Source organism: Styela clava, chromosome 15 (assembly GCF_964204865.1).
Source record: "Styela clava chromosome 15, kaStyClav1.hap1.2, whole genome shotgun sequence".
Lineage (NCBI taxonomy): Eukaryota > Metazoa > Chordata > Ascidiacea > Stolidobranchia > Styelidae > Styela > Styela clava.
In genome coordinates, this window is record NC_135264.1 from 8,306,386 (window position 1) to 8,319,763 (window position 13,378).

The 13,378-nt window shown below is 46.9% G+C and overlaps 55 non-coding genes and 12 pseudogenes across 55 annotated transcripts; all 67 read right to left on the bottom strand.

The window, feature by feature from the left end:
- Positions 1-31: 31 nt before the first annotated feature.
- LOC144413678 (5S ribosomal RNA) lies at positions 32-150 on the bottom strand. Its single transcript, XR_013469569.1, has one exon. It is a non-coding gene; the product is annotated as a 5S ribosomal RNA (ribosomal RNA).
- Positions 151-231: 81 nt separating this feature from the next.
- On the bottom strand, positions 232-350 carry LOC144416189 (5S ribosomal RNA). Its single transcript, XR_013472083.1, has one exon. It is a non-coding gene; the product is annotated as a 5S ribosomal RNA (ribosomal RNA).
- Positions 351-431: 81 nt separating this feature from the next.
- LOC144416643 (5S ribosomal RNA) lies at positions 432-550 on the bottom strand. The gene has a single exon (XR_013472536.1). It is a non-coding gene; the product is annotated as a 5S ribosomal RNA (ribosomal RNA).
- An 85-nt stretch (positions 551-635) lies between these two features.
- Positions 636-754, bottom strand: LOC144411915 (5S ribosomal RNA). Its single transcript, XR_013469021.1, has one exon. It is a non-coding gene; the product is annotated as a 5S ribosomal RNA (ribosomal RNA).
- An 81-nt stretch (positions 755-835) lies between these two features.
- LOC144417595 (5S ribosomal RNA) lies at positions 836-954 on the bottom strand (annotated as a pseudogene).
- Positions 955-1,035: 81 nt separating this feature from the next.
- Positions 1,036-1,154, bottom strand: LOC144416455 (5S ribosomal RNA). The gene has a single exon (XR_013472348.1). It is a non-coding gene; the product is annotated as a 5S ribosomal RNA (ribosomal RNA).
- An 81-nt stretch (positions 1,155-1,235) lies between these two features.
- LOC144417093 (5S ribosomal RNA) lies at positions 1,236-1,354 on the bottom strand. Its single transcript, XR_013472986.1, has one exon. It is a non-coding gene; the product is annotated as a 5S ribosomal RNA (ribosomal RNA).
- Positions 1,355-1,435: 81 nt separating this feature from the next.
- On the bottom strand, positions 1,436-1,554 carry LOC144414209 (5S ribosomal RNA). Its single transcript, XR_013470100.1, has one exon. It is a non-coding gene; the product is annotated as a 5S ribosomal RNA (ribosomal RNA).
- An 81-nt stretch (positions 1,555-1,635) lies between these two features.
- Positions 1,636-1,754, bottom strand: LOC144417114 (5S ribosomal RNA). The gene has a single exon (XR_013473007.1). It is a non-coding gene; the product is annotated as a 5S ribosomal RNA (ribosomal RNA).
- An 81-nt stretch (positions 1,755-1,835) lies between these two features.
- On the bottom strand, positions 1,836-1,944 carry LOC144412434 (5S ribosomal RNA; annotated as a pseudogene).
- An 81-nt stretch (positions 1,945-2,025) lies between these two features.
- On the bottom strand, positions 2,026-2,144 carry LOC144416066 (5S ribosomal RNA). Its single transcript, XR_013471960.1, has one exon. It is a non-coding gene; the product is annotated as a 5S ribosomal RNA (ribosomal RNA).
- Positions 2,145-2,225: 81 nt separating this feature from the next.
- Positions 2,226-2,344, bottom strand: LOC144417958 (5S ribosomal RNA; annotated as a pseudogene).
- Positions 2,345-2,425: 81 nt separating this feature from the next.
- Positions 2,426-2,544, bottom strand: LOC144416298 (5S ribosomal RNA). Its single transcript, XR_013472191.1, has one exon. It is a non-coding gene; the product is annotated as a 5S ribosomal RNA (ribosomal RNA).
- An 81-nt stretch (positions 2,545-2,625) lies between these two features.
- LOC144414210 (5S ribosomal RNA) lies at positions 2,626-2,744 on the bottom strand. Its single transcript, XR_013470101.1, has one exon. It is a non-coding gene; the product is annotated as a 5S ribosomal RNA (ribosomal RNA).
- Positions 2,745-2,825: 81 nt separating this feature from the next.
- On the bottom strand, positions 2,826-2,944 carry LOC144415386 (5S ribosomal RNA). The gene has a single exon (XR_013471278.1). It is a non-coding gene; the product is annotated as a 5S ribosomal RNA (ribosomal RNA).
- An 81-nt stretch (positions 2,945-3,025) lies between these two features.
- LOC144414993 (5S ribosomal RNA) lies at positions 3,026-3,144 on the bottom strand. Its single transcript, XR_013470885.1, has one exon. It is a non-coding gene; the product is annotated as a 5S ribosomal RNA (ribosomal RNA).
- Positions 3,145-3,225: 81 nt separating this feature from the next.
- Positions 3,226-3,344, bottom strand: LOC144416956 (5S ribosomal RNA). Its single transcript, XR_013472848.1, has one exon. It is a non-coding gene; the product is annotated as a 5S ribosomal RNA (ribosomal RNA).
- Positions 3,345-3,425: 81 nt separating this feature from the next.
- On the bottom strand, positions 3,426-3,544 carry LOC144414211 (5S ribosomal RNA). The gene has a single exon (XR_013470102.1). It is a non-coding gene; the product is annotated as a 5S ribosomal RNA (ribosomal RNA).
- Positions 3,545-3,629: 85 nt separating this feature from the next.
- LOC144413789 (5S ribosomal RNA) lies at positions 3,630-3,748 on the bottom strand. Its single transcript, XR_013469680.1, has one exon. It is a non-coding gene; the product is annotated as a 5S ribosomal RNA (ribosomal RNA).
- Positions 3,749-3,829: 81 nt separating this feature from the next.
- On the bottom strand, positions 3,830-3,948 carry LOC144416190 (5S ribosomal RNA). The gene has a single exon (XR_013472084.1). It is a non-coding gene; the product is annotated as a 5S ribosomal RNA (ribosomal RNA).
- An 81-nt stretch (positions 3,949-4,029) lies between these two features.
- On the bottom strand, positions 4,030-4,148 carry LOC144416644 (5S ribosomal RNA). The gene has a single exon (XR_013472537.1). It is a non-coding gene; the product is annotated as a 5S ribosomal RNA (ribosomal RNA).
- Positions 4,149-4,233: 85 nt separating this feature from the next.
- Positions 4,234-4,352, bottom strand: LOC144414515 (5S ribosomal RNA). The gene has a single exon (XR_013470405.1). It is a non-coding gene; the product is annotated as a 5S ribosomal RNA (ribosomal RNA).
- An 81-nt stretch (positions 4,353-4,433) lies between these two features.
- LOC144417596 (5S ribosomal RNA) lies at positions 4,434-4,552 on the bottom strand (annotated as a pseudogene).
- An 81-nt stretch (positions 4,553-4,633) lies between these two features.
- On the bottom strand, positions 4,634-4,752 carry LOC144416456 (5S ribosomal RNA). Its single transcript, XR_013472349.1, has one exon. It is a non-coding gene; the product is annotated as a 5S ribosomal RNA (ribosomal RNA).
- Positions 4,753-4,833: 81 nt separating this feature from the next.
- LOC144417094 (5S ribosomal RNA) lies at positions 4,834-4,952 on the bottom strand. Its single transcript, XR_013472987.1, has one exon. It is a non-coding gene; the product is annotated as a 5S ribosomal RNA (ribosomal RNA).
- Positions 4,953-5,033: 81 nt separating this feature from the next.
- On the bottom strand, positions 5,034-5,152 carry LOC144414212 (5S ribosomal RNA). Its single transcript, XR_013470103.1, has one exon. It is a non-coding gene; the product is annotated as a 5S ribosomal RNA (ribosomal RNA).
- An 81-nt stretch (positions 5,153-5,233) lies between these two features.
- On the bottom strand, positions 5,234-5,352 carry LOC144417115 (5S ribosomal RNA). Its single transcript, XR_013473008.1, has one exon. It is a non-coding gene; the product is annotated as a 5S ribosomal RNA (ribosomal RNA).
- An 81-nt stretch (positions 5,353-5,433) lies between these two features.
- LOC144412435 (5S ribosomal RNA) lies at positions 5,434-5,542 on the bottom strand (annotated as a pseudogene).
- Positions 5,543-5,623: 81 nt separating this feature from the next.
- On the bottom strand, positions 5,624-5,742 carry LOC144416067 (5S ribosomal RNA). The gene has a single exon (XR_013471961.1). It is a non-coding gene; the product is annotated as a 5S ribosomal RNA (ribosomal RNA).
- An 81-nt stretch (positions 5,743-5,823) lies between these two features.
- LOC144418255 (5S ribosomal RNA) lies at positions 5,824-5,942 on the bottom strand (annotated as a pseudogene).
- Positions 5,943-6,023: 81 nt separating this feature from the next.
- Positions 6,024-6,142, bottom strand: LOC144416299 (5S ribosomal RNA). The gene has a single exon (XR_013472192.1). It is a non-coding gene; the product is annotated as a 5S ribosomal RNA (ribosomal RNA).
- An 81-nt stretch (positions 6,143-6,223) lies between these two features.
- LOC144414213 (5S ribosomal RNA) lies at positions 6,224-6,342 on the bottom strand. The gene has a single exon (XR_013470104.1). It is a non-coding gene; the product is annotated as a 5S ribosomal RNA (ribosomal RNA).
- An 81-nt stretch (positions 6,343-6,423) lies between these two features.
- Positions 6,424-6,519, bottom strand: LOC144413083 (5S ribosomal RNA; annotated as a pseudogene).
- An 81-nt stretch (positions 6,520-6,600) lies between these two features.
- Positions 6,601-6,719, bottom strand: LOC144414994 (5S ribosomal RNA). Its single transcript, XR_013470886.1, has one exon. It is a non-coding gene; the product is annotated as a 5S ribosomal RNA (ribosomal RNA).
- An 81-nt stretch (positions 6,720-6,800) lies between these two features.
- Positions 6,801-6,919, bottom strand: LOC144414745 (5S ribosomal RNA). Its single transcript, XR_013470635.1, has one exon. It is a non-coding gene; the product is annotated as a 5S ribosomal RNA (ribosomal RNA).
- An 81-nt stretch (positions 6,920-7,000) lies between these two features.
- Positions 7,001-7,119, bottom strand: LOC144414214 (5S ribosomal RNA). The gene has a single exon (XR_013470105.1). It is a non-coding gene; the product is annotated as a 5S ribosomal RNA (ribosomal RNA).
- An 85-nt stretch (positions 7,120-7,204) lies between these two features.
- Positions 7,205-7,323, bottom strand: LOC144414215 (5S ribosomal RNA). Its single transcript, XR_013470106.1, has one exon. It is a non-coding gene; the product is annotated as a 5S ribosomal RNA (ribosomal RNA).
- An 81-nt stretch (positions 7,324-7,404) lies between these two features.
- On the bottom strand, positions 7,405-7,522 carry LOC144418217 (5S ribosomal RNA; annotated as a pseudogene).
- An 81-nt stretch (positions 7,523-7,603) lies between these two features.
- On the bottom strand, positions 7,604-7,722 carry LOC144416804 (5S ribosomal RNA). Its single transcript, XR_013472697.1, has one exon. It is a non-coding gene; the product is annotated as a 5S ribosomal RNA (ribosomal RNA).
- Positions 7,723-7,803: 81 nt separating this feature from the next.
- LOC144414995 (5S ribosomal RNA) lies at positions 7,804-7,922 on the bottom strand. Its single transcript, XR_013470887.1, has one exon. It is a non-coding gene; the product is annotated as a 5S ribosomal RNA (ribosomal RNA).
- Positions 7,923-8,003: 81 nt separating this feature from the next.
- On the bottom strand, positions 8,004-8,121 carry LOC144414641 (5S ribosomal RNA). Its single transcript, XR_013470530.1, has one exon. It is a non-coding gene; the product is annotated as a 5S ribosomal RNA (ribosomal RNA).
- Positions 8,122-8,202: 81 nt separating this feature from the next.
- On the bottom strand, positions 8,203-8,321 carry LOC144416902 (5S ribosomal RNA). The gene has a single exon (XR_013472795.1). It is a non-coding gene; the product is annotated as a 5S ribosomal RNA (ribosomal RNA).
- An 81-nt stretch (positions 8,322-8,402) lies between these two features.
- LOC144414747 (5S ribosomal RNA) lies at positions 8,403-8,521 on the bottom strand. The gene has a single exon (XR_013470637.1). It is a non-coding gene; the product is annotated as a 5S ribosomal RNA (ribosomal RNA).
- An 81-nt stretch (positions 8,522-8,602) lies between these two features.
- Positions 8,603-8,721, bottom strand: LOC144414216 (5S ribosomal RNA). The gene has a single exon (XR_013470107.1). It is a non-coding gene; the product is annotated as a 5S ribosomal RNA (ribosomal RNA).
- Positions 8,722-8,806: 85 nt separating this feature from the next.
- Positions 8,807-8,925, bottom strand: LOC144414217 (5S ribosomal RNA). The gene has a single exon (XR_013470108.1). It is a non-coding gene; the product is annotated as a 5S ribosomal RNA (ribosomal RNA).
- Positions 8,926-9,006: 81 nt separating this feature from the next.
- On the bottom strand, positions 9,007-9,124 carry LOC144417167 (5S ribosomal RNA). The gene has a single exon (XR_013473059.1). It is a non-coding gene; the product is annotated as a 5S ribosomal RNA (ribosomal RNA).
- Positions 9,125-9,205: 81 nt separating this feature from the next.
- LOC144414584 (5S ribosomal RNA) lies at positions 9,206-9,324 on the bottom strand. The gene has a single exon (XR_013470474.1). It is a non-coding gene; the product is annotated as a 5S ribosomal RNA (ribosomal RNA).
- An 81-nt stretch (positions 9,325-9,405) lies between these two features.
- On the bottom strand, positions 9,406-9,524 carry LOC144414996 (5S ribosomal RNA). The gene has a single exon (XR_013470888.1). It is a non-coding gene; the product is annotated as a 5S ribosomal RNA (ribosomal RNA).
- An 81-nt stretch (positions 9,525-9,605) lies between these two features.
- LOC144417785 (5S ribosomal RNA) lies at positions 9,606-9,723 on the bottom strand (annotated as a pseudogene).
- Positions 9,724-9,804: 81 nt separating this feature from the next.
- Positions 9,805-9,923, bottom strand: LOC144414219 (5S ribosomal RNA). The gene has a single exon (XR_013470110.1). It is a non-coding gene; the product is annotated as a 5S ribosomal RNA (ribosomal RNA).
- An 85-nt stretch (positions 9,924-10,008) lies between these two features.
- On the bottom strand, positions 10,009-10,127 carry LOC144414220 (5S ribosomal RNA). The gene has a single exon (XR_013470111.1). It is a non-coding gene; the product is annotated as a 5S ribosomal RNA (ribosomal RNA).
- Positions 10,128-10,208: 81 nt separating this feature from the next.
- LOC144417700 (5S ribosomal RNA) lies at positions 10,209-10,326 on the bottom strand (annotated as a pseudogene).
- An 81-nt stretch (positions 10,327-10,407) lies between these two features.
- Positions 10,408-10,526, bottom strand: LOC144414585 (5S ribosomal RNA). Its single transcript, XR_013470475.1, has one exon. It is a non-coding gene; the product is annotated as a 5S ribosomal RNA (ribosomal RNA).
- An 81-nt stretch (positions 10,527-10,607) lies between these two features.
- LOC144414997 (5S ribosomal RNA) lies at positions 10,608-10,726 on the bottom strand. The gene has a single exon (XR_013470889.1). It is a non-coding gene; the product is annotated as a 5S ribosomal RNA (ribosomal RNA).
- An 81-nt stretch (positions 10,727-10,807) lies between these two features.
- Positions 10,808-10,925, bottom strand: LOC144416713 (5S ribosomal RNA). Its single transcript, XR_013472606.1, has one exon. It is a non-coding gene; the product is annotated as a 5S ribosomal RNA (ribosomal RNA).
- Positions 10,926-11,006: 81 nt separating this feature from the next.
- LOC144414221 (5S ribosomal RNA) lies at positions 11,007-11,125 on the bottom strand. Its single transcript, XR_013470112.1, has one exon. It is a non-coding gene; the product is annotated as a 5S ribosomal RNA (ribosomal RNA).
- Positions 11,126-11,210: 85 nt separating this feature from the next.
- LOC144414222 (5S ribosomal RNA) lies at positions 11,211-11,329 on the bottom strand. The gene has a single exon (XR_013470113.1). It is a non-coding gene; the product is annotated as a 5S ribosomal RNA (ribosomal RNA).
- Positions 11,330-11,410: 81 nt separating this feature from the next.
- Positions 11,411-11,528, bottom strand: LOC144417701 (5S ribosomal RNA; annotated as a pseudogene).
- Positions 11,529-11,609: 81 nt separating this feature from the next.
- Positions 11,610-11,728, bottom strand: LOC144414223 (5S ribosomal RNA). The gene has a single exon (XR_013470114.1). It is a non-coding gene; the product is annotated as a 5S ribosomal RNA (ribosomal RNA).
- Positions 11,729-11,809: 81 nt separating this feature from the next.
- Positions 11,810-11,928, bottom strand: LOC144416300 (5S ribosomal RNA). The gene has a single exon (XR_013472193.1). It is a non-coding gene; the product is annotated as a 5S ribosomal RNA (ribosomal RNA).
- Positions 11,929-12,009: 81 nt separating this feature from the next.
- On the bottom strand, positions 12,010-12,128 carry LOC144417959 (5S ribosomal RNA; annotated as a pseudogene).
- Positions 12,129-12,209: 81 nt separating this feature from the next.
- On the bottom strand, positions 12,210-12,328 carry LOC144416301 (5S ribosomal RNA). Its single transcript, XR_013472194.1, has one exon. It is a non-coding gene; the product is annotated as a 5S ribosomal RNA (ribosomal RNA).
- An 81-nt stretch (positions 12,329-12,409) lies between these two features.
- LOC144414224 (5S ribosomal RNA) lies at positions 12,410-12,528 on the bottom strand. The gene has a single exon (XR_013470115.1). It is a non-coding gene; the product is annotated as a 5S ribosomal RNA (ribosomal RNA).
- An 81-nt stretch (positions 12,529-12,609) lies between these two features.
- Positions 12,610-12,728, bottom strand: LOC144414225 (5S ribosomal RNA). The gene has a single exon (XR_013470116.1). It is a non-coding gene; the product is annotated as a 5S ribosomal RNA (ribosomal RNA).
- An 81-nt stretch (positions 12,729-12,809) lies between these two features.
- LOC144414998 (5S ribosomal RNA) lies at positions 12,810-12,928 on the bottom strand. Its single transcript, XR_013470890.1, has one exon. It is a non-coding gene; the product is annotated as a 5S ribosomal RNA (ribosomal RNA).
- Positions 12,929-13,009: 81 nt separating this feature from the next.
- Positions 13,010-13,128, bottom strand: LOC144414748 (5S ribosomal RNA). The gene has a single exon (XR_013470638.1). It is a non-coding gene; the product is annotated as a 5S ribosomal RNA (ribosomal RNA).
- An 81-nt stretch (positions 13,129-13,209) lies between these two features.
- On the bottom strand, positions 13,210-13,328 carry LOC144414226 (5S ribosomal RNA). The gene has a single exon (XR_013470117.1). It is a non-coding gene; the product is annotated as a 5S ribosomal RNA (ribosomal RNA).
- Positions 13,329-13,378: the final 50 nt, after the last annotated feature.

Consider the following 13,378-nt stretch of genomic DNA (forward strand, 5'->3'; position numbering starts at 1 on the left):
CAGAGCAAAATCGAATGAAACGGCGACAAAAAGCCTACGACACTCGGTATTCCCAGCCGGTCACCCATGCAAGTACTAACCGAGCCCGACATTGCTTAACTTCCGAGATCGAACGAGATCGGGTGCATTCAACGTGGTATGGTCGTAGGCGATAAAGTAGTAGTCTATTCGGCTATTTGTATTTCGCAGTTGTTGGAAAACAGAGCAAAATCGAATGAAACGGCGACGAAAAGCCTACGACACTCGATATTCGCAGCCGGTCACCCATGCAAGTACTAACCGAGCCCGACATTGCTTAACTTCCGAGATCAAACGAGATCGGGTGCATTCAACGTGGTATGGTTGTAGGCGATAAAGTAGTAGTCTATTCGGCTATTTGTATTTCGTAGTTGTTGGAAAACAGAGCAAAATCGAATGAAACGGCGACGAAAAGCCTACGACACTCGATATTCCCAGCCGGTCACCCATGCAAGTACTAACCGAGCCCGACATTGCTTAGCTTCCGAGATCGAACGAGATCGGGTGCATTCAACGTGGTATGGTTGTAGTCGATAAAGTAGTAGTCTGTTCTGCTATTTGTATTTTGCAGTTGTTAGAAAACAGAGGAAAAACGAATGGAACGGCGACGAAAAAAAAGCCTACGACACTCGGTATTCCCAGCCGGTCACCCATGCAAGTACTAACCAAGCCCGACATTGCTTAACTTCCGAGATCGAACGAGATCGGGTGCATTCAACGTGGTATGGTCGTAGGCAATAAAGTAGTAGTCTATTCGGCTATTTGTATTTCGCAGTTGTTGGAAAACAGAGCAAAATCGAATGAAACGGCGAGGAAAAGCCTACGACACTCGGTATTCCCAGCCGGTCACACATGCAAGTACTAACCGAGCCCGACATTGCTTAACTTCCGAGATCGAACGAGATCGGGTGCATTCACCGTGGTATGGTTGTAGGCGATAAAGTAGTAGTCTATTCGGCTATTTGTATTTCGCAGTTGTTAGAAAACAGAGCAAAATCGAATGAAACGGCGACGAAAAGCCTACGACACTCGGTATTCCCAGCCGGTCACCCATGCAAGTACTAACCAAGCCCGACATTGCTTAACTTCCGAGATCGAACAAGATCGGGAGCATTCAACGTGGTATGGTTGTAGGCGATGAAGTGGTAGTCTATTCGGCTATTTGTATTTTGCAGTTGTTGGAAAACAGAGCAAAATCGAATGAAACGGCGACGAAAAGCCTACGACACTCGGTATTCCCAGCCGGTCACCCATGCAAGTACTAACCGAGCCCGACATTGCTTAACTTCCGAGATTGAACGAGATCGAGTGCATTCAACGTGGTATGGTTGTAGGCGATAAAGTAGTAGTCTATTCGGCTATTTGTATTTCGCAGTTGTTGGAAAACAGAGCAAAATCGAATGAAACGGCGACGAAAAGCCTACGACACTCGGTATTCCCAGCCGGTCACCCATGCAAGTACTAACCGAGCCCGACATTGCTTAACTTCCGAGATCGAACGAGATCGGGTGCATTCAACGTGGTATGGTTGTAGGCGATAAAGTAGTAGTCTATTCGGCTATTTGTATTTCGCAGTTGTTGGAAAACAGAGCAAAATCGAATGAAACGGCGACGAAAAGCCTACGACACTCGGTATTCCCAGCCGGTCACCTATGCAAGTACTAACCGAACCCGACATTGCTTAACTTCCGAGATCGAACGAGATCGGGTGCATTCAACGTGGTATGGTTGTAGGCGATAAAGTAGTAGTCTATTCGGCTATTTGTATTTCGCAGTTGTTGGAAAACAGAGCAAAATCGAATGAAACGGCGACAAAAAGCCTACGACACTCGGTATTCCCAGCCGGTCACCCATGCAAGTACTAACCGAGCCCGACATTGCTTAACTTCCGAGATCGAGTGCATTCAACGTGGTATGGTTGTAGGCGATAAAGTAGTAGTCTTTTCGGCTATTTGTATTTCGCAGTTGTTGGAAAACAGAGCAAAATCGAATGAAACGGCGACGAAAAGCCTACGACACTCGGTATTCCCAGCCGGTCACCCATGCAAGTACTAACCGAGCCCGACATTGCTTAACTTCCGAGATCGAACGAGCTCGGGTGCATTCAACGTGGTATGGTTGTAGGCGATAAAGTAGTAGTCTATTCGGCTATTTGTATTTCGCAGTTGTTGGAAAACGGAGCAAAATCGAATGAAACGGCGACGAAAAGCCTACGACACTCGGTATTCCCAGCCGGTCACCCATGCAAGTACTAACCGAGCCCGACATTGCTTAACTTCCGAGATCGAACGATAACGGGTGCATTCAACGTGGTATGGTTGTAGGCGATAAAGTAGTAGTCTATTCGGCTATTTGTATTTCGCAGTTGTTGGAAAACAGAGCAAAATCGAATGAAACGGCGACAAAAAGCCTACGACACTCGGTATTCCCAGCCGGTCACCCATGCAAGTACTAACCGAGCCCGACATTGCTTAACTTCCGAGATTGAACGAGATCGGGTGCATTCAACGTGGTATGGTTGTAGGCGATAAAGTAGTAGTCTATTCGGCTATTTGTATTTCGCAGTTGTTGGAAAATAGAGCAAAATCGAATGAAACGGCGACGAGAAGCCTACGACACTCGGTATTCCCAGCCGGTCACCCATGCAAGTACTAACCGAGCCCGACATTGCTTAACTTCCGAGATCGAACGAGATCGGGTGCATTCAACGTGGTATGGTTGTAGGCGATAAAGTAGTAGTCTATTCGGCTATTTGTATTTCGCAGTTGTTGGAAAACAGAGCAAAATCGAATGAAACGGCGACAAAAAGCCTACGACACTCGGTATTCCCAGCCGGTCACCCATGCAAGTACTAACCGAGCCCGACATTGCTTAACTTCCGAGATCGAACGAGATCGGGTGCATTCAACGTGGTATGGTTGAAGGCGATAAAGTAGTAGTCTATTCGGCTATTTGTATTTCGCAGTTGTTGGAAAACAGAGCAAAATCGAATGAAACGGCGACGAAAAGCCTACGACACTCGGTATTCGCAGCCGGTCACCCATGCAAGTACTAACCGAGCCCGACATTGCTTAACTTCCGAGATCGAACGAGATCGGGTGCATTCAACGTGGTATGGTTGTAGGCGATAAAGTAGTAGTCTATTCGGCTATTTGTATTTCGCAGTTGTTGGAAAACAGAGCAAAATCGAATGAAACGGCGACGAAAAGCCTACGACACTCGATATTCCCAGCCGGTCACTCATGCAAGTACTAACCGAGCCCGACATTGCTTAACTTCCGAGATCGAACGAGATCGGGTGCATTCAACGTGGTATGGTTGTAGGCGATAAAGTAGTAGTCTATTCGGCTATTTATATTTTGCAGTTGTTGGAAAACAGAGCAAAATCGAATGAAGCGGCGACGAAAAGCCTACGACACTCGGTATTCCCAGCCGGTCACCCATGCAAGTACTAACCGAGCCCGACATTGCTTAACTTCCGAGATCGAACGAGATCGGGTGCATTCAACGTGGTATGGTTGTAGGCGGTAAAGTAGTAGTCTATTCGGCAATTTGTATTTCGCAGTTGTTGGAAAAAAGAGAAAAAACGAATGGAACGGCGACGAAAAAAAAGCCTACGACACTCGGTATTCCCAGCCGGTCACCCATGCAAGTACTAACCGAGCCCGACATTGCTTAACTTCCGAGATCGAACGAGATCGGGTGCATTCAACGTGGTATGGTCGTAGGCGATAAAGTAGTAGTCTATTCGGCTATTTGTATTTCGCAGTTGTTGGAAAACAGAGCAAAATCGAATGAAACGGCGACGAAAAGCCTACGACACTCGATATTCGCAGCCGGTCACCCATGCAAGTACTAACCGAGCCCGACATTGCTTAACTTCCGAGATCAAACGAGATCGGGTGCATTCAACGTGGTATGGTTGTAGGCGATAAAGTAGTAGTCTATTCGGCTATTTGTATTTCGTAGTTGTTGGAAAACAGAGCAAAATCGAATGAAACGGCGACGAAAAGCCTACGACACTCGATATTCCCAGCCGGTCACCCATGCAAGTACTAACCGAGCCCGACATTGCTTAGCTTCCGAGATCGAACGAGATCGGGTGCATTCAACGTGGTATGGTTGTAGTCGATAAAGTAGTAGTCTGTTCTGCTATTTGTATTTTGCAGTTGTTAGAAAACAGAGGAAAAACGAATGGAACGGCGACGAAAAAAAAGCCTACGACACTCGGTATTCCCAGCCGGTCACCCATGCAAGTACTAACCAAGCCCGACATTGCTTAACTTCCGAGATCGAACGAGATCGGGTGCATTCAACGTGGTATGGTCGTAGGCAATAAAGTAGTAGTCTATTCGGCTATTTGTATTTCGCAGTTGTTGGAAAACAGAGCAAAATCGAATGAAACGGCGAGGAAAAGCCTACGACACTCGGTATTCCCAGCCGGTCACACATGCAAGTACTAACCGAGCCCGACATTGCTTAACTTCCGAGATCGAACGAGATCGGGTGCATTCACCGTGGTATGGTTGTAGGCGATAAAGTAGTAGTCTATTCGGCTATTTGTATTTCGCAGTTGTTAGAAAACAGAGCAAAATCGAATGAAACGGCGACGAAAAGCCTACGACACTCGGTATTCCCAGCCGGTCACCCATGCAAGTACTAACCAAGCCCGACATTGCTTAACTTCCGAGATCGAACAAGATCGGGAGCATTCAACGTGGTATGGTTGTAGGCGATGAAGTGGTAGTCTATTCGGCTATTTGTATTTTGCAGTTGTTGGAAAACAGAGCAAAATCGAATGAAACGGCGACGAAAAGCCTACGACACTCGGTATTCCCAGCCGGTCACCCATGCAAGTACTAACCGAGCCCGACATTGCTTAACTTCCGAGATTGAACGAGATCGAGTGCATTCAACGTGGTATGGTTGTAGGCGATAAAGTAGTAGTCTATTCGGCTATTTGTATTTCGCAGTTGTTGGAAAACAGAGCAAAATCGAATGAAACGGCGACGAAAAGCCTACGACACTCGGTATTCCCAGCCGGTCACCCATGCAAGTACTAACCGAGCCCGACATTGCTTAACTTCCGAGATCGAACGAGATCGGGTGCATTCAACGTGGTATGGTTGTAGGCGATAAAGTAGTAGTCTATTCGGCTATTTGTATTTCGCAGTTGTTGGAAAACAGAGCAAAATCGAATGAAACGGCGACGAAAAGCCTACGACACTCGGTATTCCCAGCCGGTCACCTATGCAAGTACTAACCGAACCCGACATTGCTTAACTTCCGAGATCGAACGAGATCGGGTGCATTCAACGTGGTATGGTTGTAGGCGATAAAGTAGTAGTCTATTCGGCTATTTGTATTTCGCAGTTGTTGGAAAACAGAGCAAAATCGAATGAAACGGCGACAAAAAGCCTACGACACTCGGTATTCCCAGCCGGTCACCCATGCAAGTACTAACCGAGCCCGACATTGCTTAACTTCCGAGATCGAGTGCATTCAACGTGGTATGGTTGTAGGCGATAAAGTAGTAGTCTTTTCGGCTATTTGTATTTCGCAGTTGTTGGAAAACAGAGCAAAATCGAATGAAACGGCGACGAAAAGCCTACGACACTCGGTATTCCCAGCCGGTCACCCATGCAAGTACTAACCGAGCCCGACATTGCTTAACTTCCGAGATCGAACGAGCTCGGGTGCATTCAACGTGGTATGGTTGTAGGCGATAAAGTAGTAGTCTATTCGGCTATTTGTATTTCGCAGTTGTTGGAAAACGGAGCAAAATCGAATGAAACGGCGACGAAAAGCCTACGACACTCGGTATTCCCAGCCGGTCACCCATGCAAGTACTAACCGAGCCCGACATTGCTTAACTTCCGAGATCGAACGATAACGGGTACATTCAACGTGGTATGGTTGTAGGCGATAAAGTAGTAGTCTATTCGGCTATTTGTATTTCGCAGTTGTTGGAAAACAGAGCAAAATCGAATGAAACGGCGACAAAAAGCCTACGACACTCGGTATTCCCAGCCGGTCACCCATGCAAGTACTAACCGAGCCCGACATTGCTTAACTTCCGAGATTGAACGAGATCGGGTGCATTCAACGTGGTATGGTTGTAGGCGATAAAGTAGTAGTCTATTCGGCTATTTGTATTTCGCAGTTGTTGGAAAATAGAGCAAAATCGAATGAAACGGCGACGAGAAGCCTACGACACTCGGTATTCCCAGCCGGTCACCCATGCAAGTACTAACCGAGCCCGACATTGCTTAACTTCCGAGATCGAACGAGATCGGGTGCATTCAACGTGGTATGGTTGTAGGCGATAAAGTAGTAGTCTATTCGGCTATTTGTATTTCGCAGTTGTTGGAAAACAGAGCAAAATCGAATGAAACGGCGACAAAAAGCCTACGACACTCGGTATTACTAACCGAGCCCGACATTGCTTAACTTCCGAGATCGAACGAGATCGGGTGCATTCAACGTGGTATGGTTGTAGGCGATAAAGTAGTAGTCTATTCGGCTATTTGTATTTCGCAGTTGTTGGAAAACAGAGCAAAATCGAATGAAACGGCGACGAAAAGCCTACGACACTCGGTATTCGCAGCCGGTCACCCATGCAAGTACTAACCGAGCCCGACATTGCTTAACTTCCGAGATCGAACGAGATCGGGTGCATTCAACGTGGTATGGTTGTAGGCGATAAAGTAGTAGTCTATTCGGCTATTTGTATTTCGCAGTTGTTGGAAAACAGAGCAAAATCGAATGAAACGGCGACGAAAAGCCTACGACACTCGATATTCCCAGCCGGTCACCCATGCAAGTACTAACCGAGCCCGACATTGCTTAACTTCCGAGATCGAACGAGATCGGGTGCATTCAACGTGGTATGGTTGTAGGCGATAAAGTAGTAGTCTATTCGGCTATTTATATTTTGCAGTTGTTGGAAAACAGAGCAAAATCGAATGAAGCGGCGACGAAAAGCCTACGACACTCGGTATTCCCAGCCGGTCACCCATGCAAGTACTAACCGAGCCCGACATTGCTTAACTTCCGAGATCGAACGAGATCGGGTGCATTCAACGTGGTATGGTTGTAGGCGGTAAAGTAGTAGTCTATTCGGCAATTTGTATTTCGCAGTTGTTGGAAAAAAGAGAAAAAACGAATGGAACGGCGACGAAAAAAAAGCCTACGACACTCGGTATTCCCAGCCGGTCACCCATGCAAGTACTAACCGAGCCCGACATTGCTTAACTTCCGAGATCGAACGAGATCGGGTGCATTCAACGTGGTATGGTTGTAGGCGATTAAACAGTAGTCTATTCGGCTATTTGTATTTCGCAGTTGTTGGAAAACAGAGCAAAATCGAACGAAACGGCGACGAAAAGCCTACGACACTCGGTATTCCAGCCGGTCACCCATGCAAGTACTAACCGAGCCCGACATTGCTTAACTTCGGAGATCGAACGAGATCGGGTGCATTCAACGTGGTATGGTTGTAGGCGATAAAGTAGTAGTCTATTCGGCTATTTGTATTTCGCAGTTGTTGGAAAACAGAGCAAAATCAAATAAAACGGCGACGAAAAGCCTACGACACTCGGTATTCCCAGCCGGTCACTCATGCAAGTACTAACCGAGCCCGACCTTGCTTAACTTCCGAGATCGAACGAGATCGGGTGCATTCAACGTGGTATGGTTGTAGGCAATAAAGTAGTAGTCTATTCGGCTATTTGTATTTCGCAGTTGTTGGAAAACAGAGCAAAATCGAATGAAACGGCGACAAAAAGCCTACGACACTCGGTATTCGCAGCCGGTCACCCATGCAAGTACTAACCGAGCCCGACATTGCTTAACTTCCGAGATCGAACGAGATCGGGTGCATTCAACGTGGTATGGTTGTAGGCAATAAAGTAGTAGTCTATTCGGCTATTTGTATTTCGCAGTTGTTGGAAAACAGAGCAAAATCGAATGAAACGGCGACGAAAAGCCTACGACACTCGATATTCCCAGCGGTCACCCATGCAAGTACTAACCGAGCCCGACATTGCTTAACTTCCGAGATCGAACGAGATCGGGTGCATTCAACGTGGTATGGTCGTAGGCGATAAAGTAGTAGTCTATTCGGCTATTTATATTTTGCAGTTGTTGGAAAACAGAGCAAAATCGAATGAAGCGGCGACGAAAAGCCTACGACACTCGGTATTCCCAGCCGGTCACCCATGCAAGTACTAACCGAGCCCGACATTGCTTAACTTCCGAGATCGAACGAGATAGGGTGCATTCAACGTGGTATGGTTGTAGGCGGTAAAGTAGTAGTCTATTCGGCAATTTGTATTTCGCAGTTGTTGGAAAAAAGAGAAAAAACGAATGAAACGGCGACGAAAAGCCTACGACACTCGATATTCCCAGCCGGTCACCCATGCAAGTACTAACCGAGCCCGACATTGCTTAACTTCCGAGATCGAACGAGATCGGGTGCATTCAACGTGGTATGGTTGTAGGCGATAAAGTAGTAGTCTATTCGGCTATTTATATTTTGCAGTTGTTGGAAAACAGAGCAAAATCGAATGAAGCGGCGACGAAAAGCCTACGACACTCGGTATTCCCAGCCGGTCACCCATGCAAGTACTAACCGAGCCCGACATTGCTTAACTTCCGAGATCGAACGAGATCGGGTGCATTCAACGTGGTATGGTTGTAGGCGGTAAAGTAGTAGTCTATTCGGCAATTTGTATTTCGCAGTTGTTGGAAAAAAGAGAAAAAACGAATGGAACGGCGACGAAAAAAAAGCCTACGACACTCGGTATTCCCAGCCGGTCACCCATGCAAGTACTAACCGAGCCCGACATTGCTTAACTTCCGAGATCGAACGAGATCGGGTGCATTCAACGTGGTATGGTTGTAGGCGATTAAACAGTAGTCTATTCGGCTATTTGTATTTCGCAGTTGTTGGAAAACAGAGCAAAATCGAACGAAACGGCGACGAAAAGCCTACGACACTCGGTATTCCAGCCGGTCACCCATGCAAGTACTAACCGAGCCCGACATTGCTTAACTTCCGAGATCGAACGAGATCGGGTGCATTCAACGTGGTATGGTTGTAGGCGATAAAGTAGTAGTCTATTCGGCTATTTGTATTTCGCAGTTGTTGGAAAACAGAGCAAAATCAAATGAAACGGCGACGAAAAGCCTACGACACTCGGTATTCCCAGCCGGTCACCCATGCAAGTACTAACCGAGCCCGACCTTGCTTAACTTCCGAGATCGAACGAGATCGGGTGCATTCAACGTGGTATGGTTGTAGGCAATAAAGTAGTAGTCTATTCGGCTATTTGTATTTCGCAGTTGTTGGAAAACAGAGCAAAATCGAATGAAACGGCGACAAAAAGCCTACGACACTCGGTATTCGCAGCCGGTCACCCATGCAAGTACTAACCGAGCCCGACATTGCTTAACTTCCGAGATCGAACGAGATCGGGTGCATTCAACGTGGTATGGTTGTAGGCGATAAAGTAGTAGTCTATTCGGCTATTTGTATTTCGCAGTTGTTGGAAAACAGAGCAAAATCGAATGAAACGGCGACGAAAAGCCTACGAAACTCGATATTCCCAGCGGTCACCCATGCAAGTACTAACCGAGCCCGACATTGCTTAACTTCCGAGATCGAACGAGATCGGGTGCATTCAACGTGGTATGGTTGTAGGCGATAAAGTAGTAGTCTATTCGGCTATTTATATTTTGCAGTTGTTGGAAAACAGAGCAAAATCGAATGAAGCGGCGACGAAAAGCCTACGACACTCGGTATTCCCAGCCGGTCACCCATGCAAGTACTAACCGAGCCCGACATTGCTTAACTTCCGAGATCGAACGAGATCGGGTGCATTCAACGTGGTATGGTTGTAGGCGGTAAAGTAGTAGTCTATTCGGCAATTTGTATTTCGCAGTTGTTGGAAAAAAGAGAAAAAACGAATGGAACGGCGACGAAAAAAAAGCCTACGACACTCGGTATTCCCAGCCGGTCACCCATGCAAGTACTAACCGAGCCCGACATTGCTTAACTTCCGAGATCGAACGAGATCGGGTGCATTCAACGTGGTATGGTTGTAGGCGATTAAACAGTAGTCTATTCGGCTATTTGTATTTCGCAGTTGTTGGAAAACAGAGCAAAATCGAACGAAACGGCGACGAAAAGCCTACGACACTCGGTATTCCAGCCGGTCACCCATGCAATTACTAACCGAGCCCGACATTGCTTAACTTCCGAGATCGAACGAGATCGGGTGCATTCAACGTGGTATGGTTGTAGGCGATAAAGTAGTAGTCTATTCGGCTATTTGTATTTCGCAGTTGTTGGAAAACAGAGCAAAATCAAATGAAACGGCGACGAAAAGCCTACGACACTCGGTATTCCCAGCCGGTCACCCATGCAAGTACTAACCGAGCCCGACCTTGCTTAACTTCCGAGATCGAACGAGATCGGGTGCATTCAACGTGGTATGGTTGTAGGCAATAAAGTAGTAGTCTATTCGGCTATTTGTATTTCGCAGTTGTTGGAAAACAGAGCAAAATCGAATGAAACGGCGACAAAAAGCCTACGACACTCGGTATTCGCAGCCGGTCACCCATGCAAGTACTAACCGAGCCCGACATTGCTTAACTTCCGAGATCGAACGAGATCGGGTGCATTCAACGTGGTATGGTTGTAGGCGATAAAGTAGTAGTCTATTCGGCTATTTGTATTTCGCAGTTGTTGGAAAACAGAGCAAAATCGAATGAAACGGCGACGAAAAGCCTACGACACTCGATATTCCCAGCGGTCACCCATGCAAGTACTAACCGAGCCCGACATTGCTTAACTTCCGAGATCGAACGAGATCGGGTGCATTCAACGTGGTATGGTTGTAGGCGATAAAGTAGTAGTCTATTCGGCTATTTATATTTTGCAGTTGTTGGAAAACAGAGCAAAATCGAATGAAGCGGCGACGAAAAGCCTACGACACTCGGTATTCCCAGCCGGTCACCCATGCAAGTACTAACCGAGCCCGACATTGCTTAACTTCCGAGATCGAACGAGATCGGGTGCATTCAACGTGGTATGGTTGTAGGCGGTAAAGTAGTAGTCTATTCGGCAATTTGTATTTCGCAGTTGTTGGAAAAAAGAGAAAAAACGAATGGAACGGCGACGAAAAAAAAGCCTACGACACTCGGTATTCCCAGCCGGTCACCCATGCAAGTACTAACCGAGCCCGACATTGCTTAACTTCCGAGATCGAACGAGATCGGGTGCATTCAACGTGGTATGGTTGTAGGCGATTAAACAGTAGTCTATTCGGCTATTTGTATTTCGCAGTTGTTGGAAAACAGAGCAAAATCGAACGAAACGGCGACGAAAAGCCTACGACACTCGGTATTCCAGCCGGTCACCCATGCAATTACTAACCGAGCCCGACATTGCTTAACTTCCGAGATCGAACGAGATCGGGTGCATTCAACGTGGTATGGTTGTAGGCGATAAAGTAGTAGTCTATTCGGCTATTTGTATTTCGCAGTTGTTGGAAAACAGAGCAAAATCAAATGAAACGGCGACGAAAAGCCTACGACACTCGGTATTCCCAGCCGGTCACCCATGCAAGTACTAACCGAGCCCGACATTGCTTAACTTCCGAGATCGAACGAGATCGGGTGCATTCAACGTGGTATGGTTGTAGGCAATAAAGTAGTAGTCTATTCGGCTATTTGAATTTCGCAGTTGTTGGAAAACAGAGCAAAATCGAATGAAACGGCGACAAAAAGCCTACGACACTCGGTATTCCCAGCCGGTCACCCATGCAAGTACTAACCGAGCCCGACATTGCTTAACTTCCGAGATTGAACGAGATCGGGTGCATTCAACGTGGTATGGTTGTAGGCGATAAAGTAGTAGTCTATTCGGCTATTTGTATTTCGCAGTTGTTGAAAAACGGAGCAAAATCGAATGAAACGGCGACGAAAAGCCTACGACACTCGGTATTCCCAGCCGGTCACCCATGCAAGTACTAACCGAGCCCGACATTGCTTAACTTCCGAGATCGAACGATAACGGGTGCATTCAACGTGGTATGGTTGTAGGCGATAAAGTAGTAGTCTATTCGGCTATTTGTATTTCGCAGTTGTTGGAAAACAGAGCAAAATCGAATGAAACGGCGACAAAAAGCCTACGACACTCGGTATTCCCAGCCGGTCACCCATGCAAGTACTAACCGAGCCCGACATTGCTTAACTTCCGAGATTGAACGAGATCGGGTGCATTCAACGTGGTATGGTTGTAGGCGATAAAGTAGTAGTCTATTCGGCTATTTGTATTTCGCAGTTGTTGGAAAATAGAGCAAAATCGAATGAAACGGCGACGAGAAGCCTACGACACTCGGTATTCCCAGCCGGTCACCCATGCAAGTACTAACCGAGCCCGACATTGCTTAACTTCCGAGATCGAACGAGATCGGGTGCATTCAACGTGGTATGGTTGTAGGCGATAAAGTAGTAGTCTATTCGGCTATTTGTATTTCGCAGTTGTTGGAAAACAGAGCAAAATCGAATGAAACGGCGACAAAAAGCCTACGACACTCGGTATTCCCAGCCGGTCACCCATGCAAGTACTAACCGAGCCCGACATTGCTTAACTTCCGAGATCGAACGAGATCGGGTGCATTCAACGTGGTATGGTTGTAGGCGATAAAGTAGTAGTCTATTCGGCTATTTGTATTTTGCAGTTGTTGGAAAACAGAGCAAAATCGAATGAAACGGCGACGAAAAGCCTACGACACTCGGTATTCGCAGCCGGTCACCCATGCAAGTACTAACCGAGCCCGACATTGCTTAACTTCCGAGATCGAACGAGATCGGGTGCATTCAACGTGGTATGGTTGTAGGCAATAAAGTAGTAGTCTATTCGGGTATTTGTATTTCGCAGTTGTTGGAAAACAGAGCAAAATCGAATGAAACGGCGACGAAAAGCCTACGACACTCGATATTCCCAGCCGGTCACCCATGCAAGTACTAACCGAGCCCGACATTGCTTAACTTCCGAGATCGAACGAGATCGGGTGCATTCAACGTGGTATGGTTGTAGGCGATAAAGTAGTAGTCTATTCGGCTATTTATATTTTGCAGTTGTTGGAAAACAGAGCAAAATCGAATGAAGCGGCGACGAAAAGCCTACGACACTCGGTATTCCCAGCCGGTCACCCATGCAAGTACTAACCGAGCCCGACATTGCTTAACTTCCGAGATCGAACGAGATCGGGTGCATTCAACGTGGTATGGTTGTAGGCGGTAAAGTAGTAGTCTATTCGGCAATTTGTATTTCGCAGTTGTTGGAAAA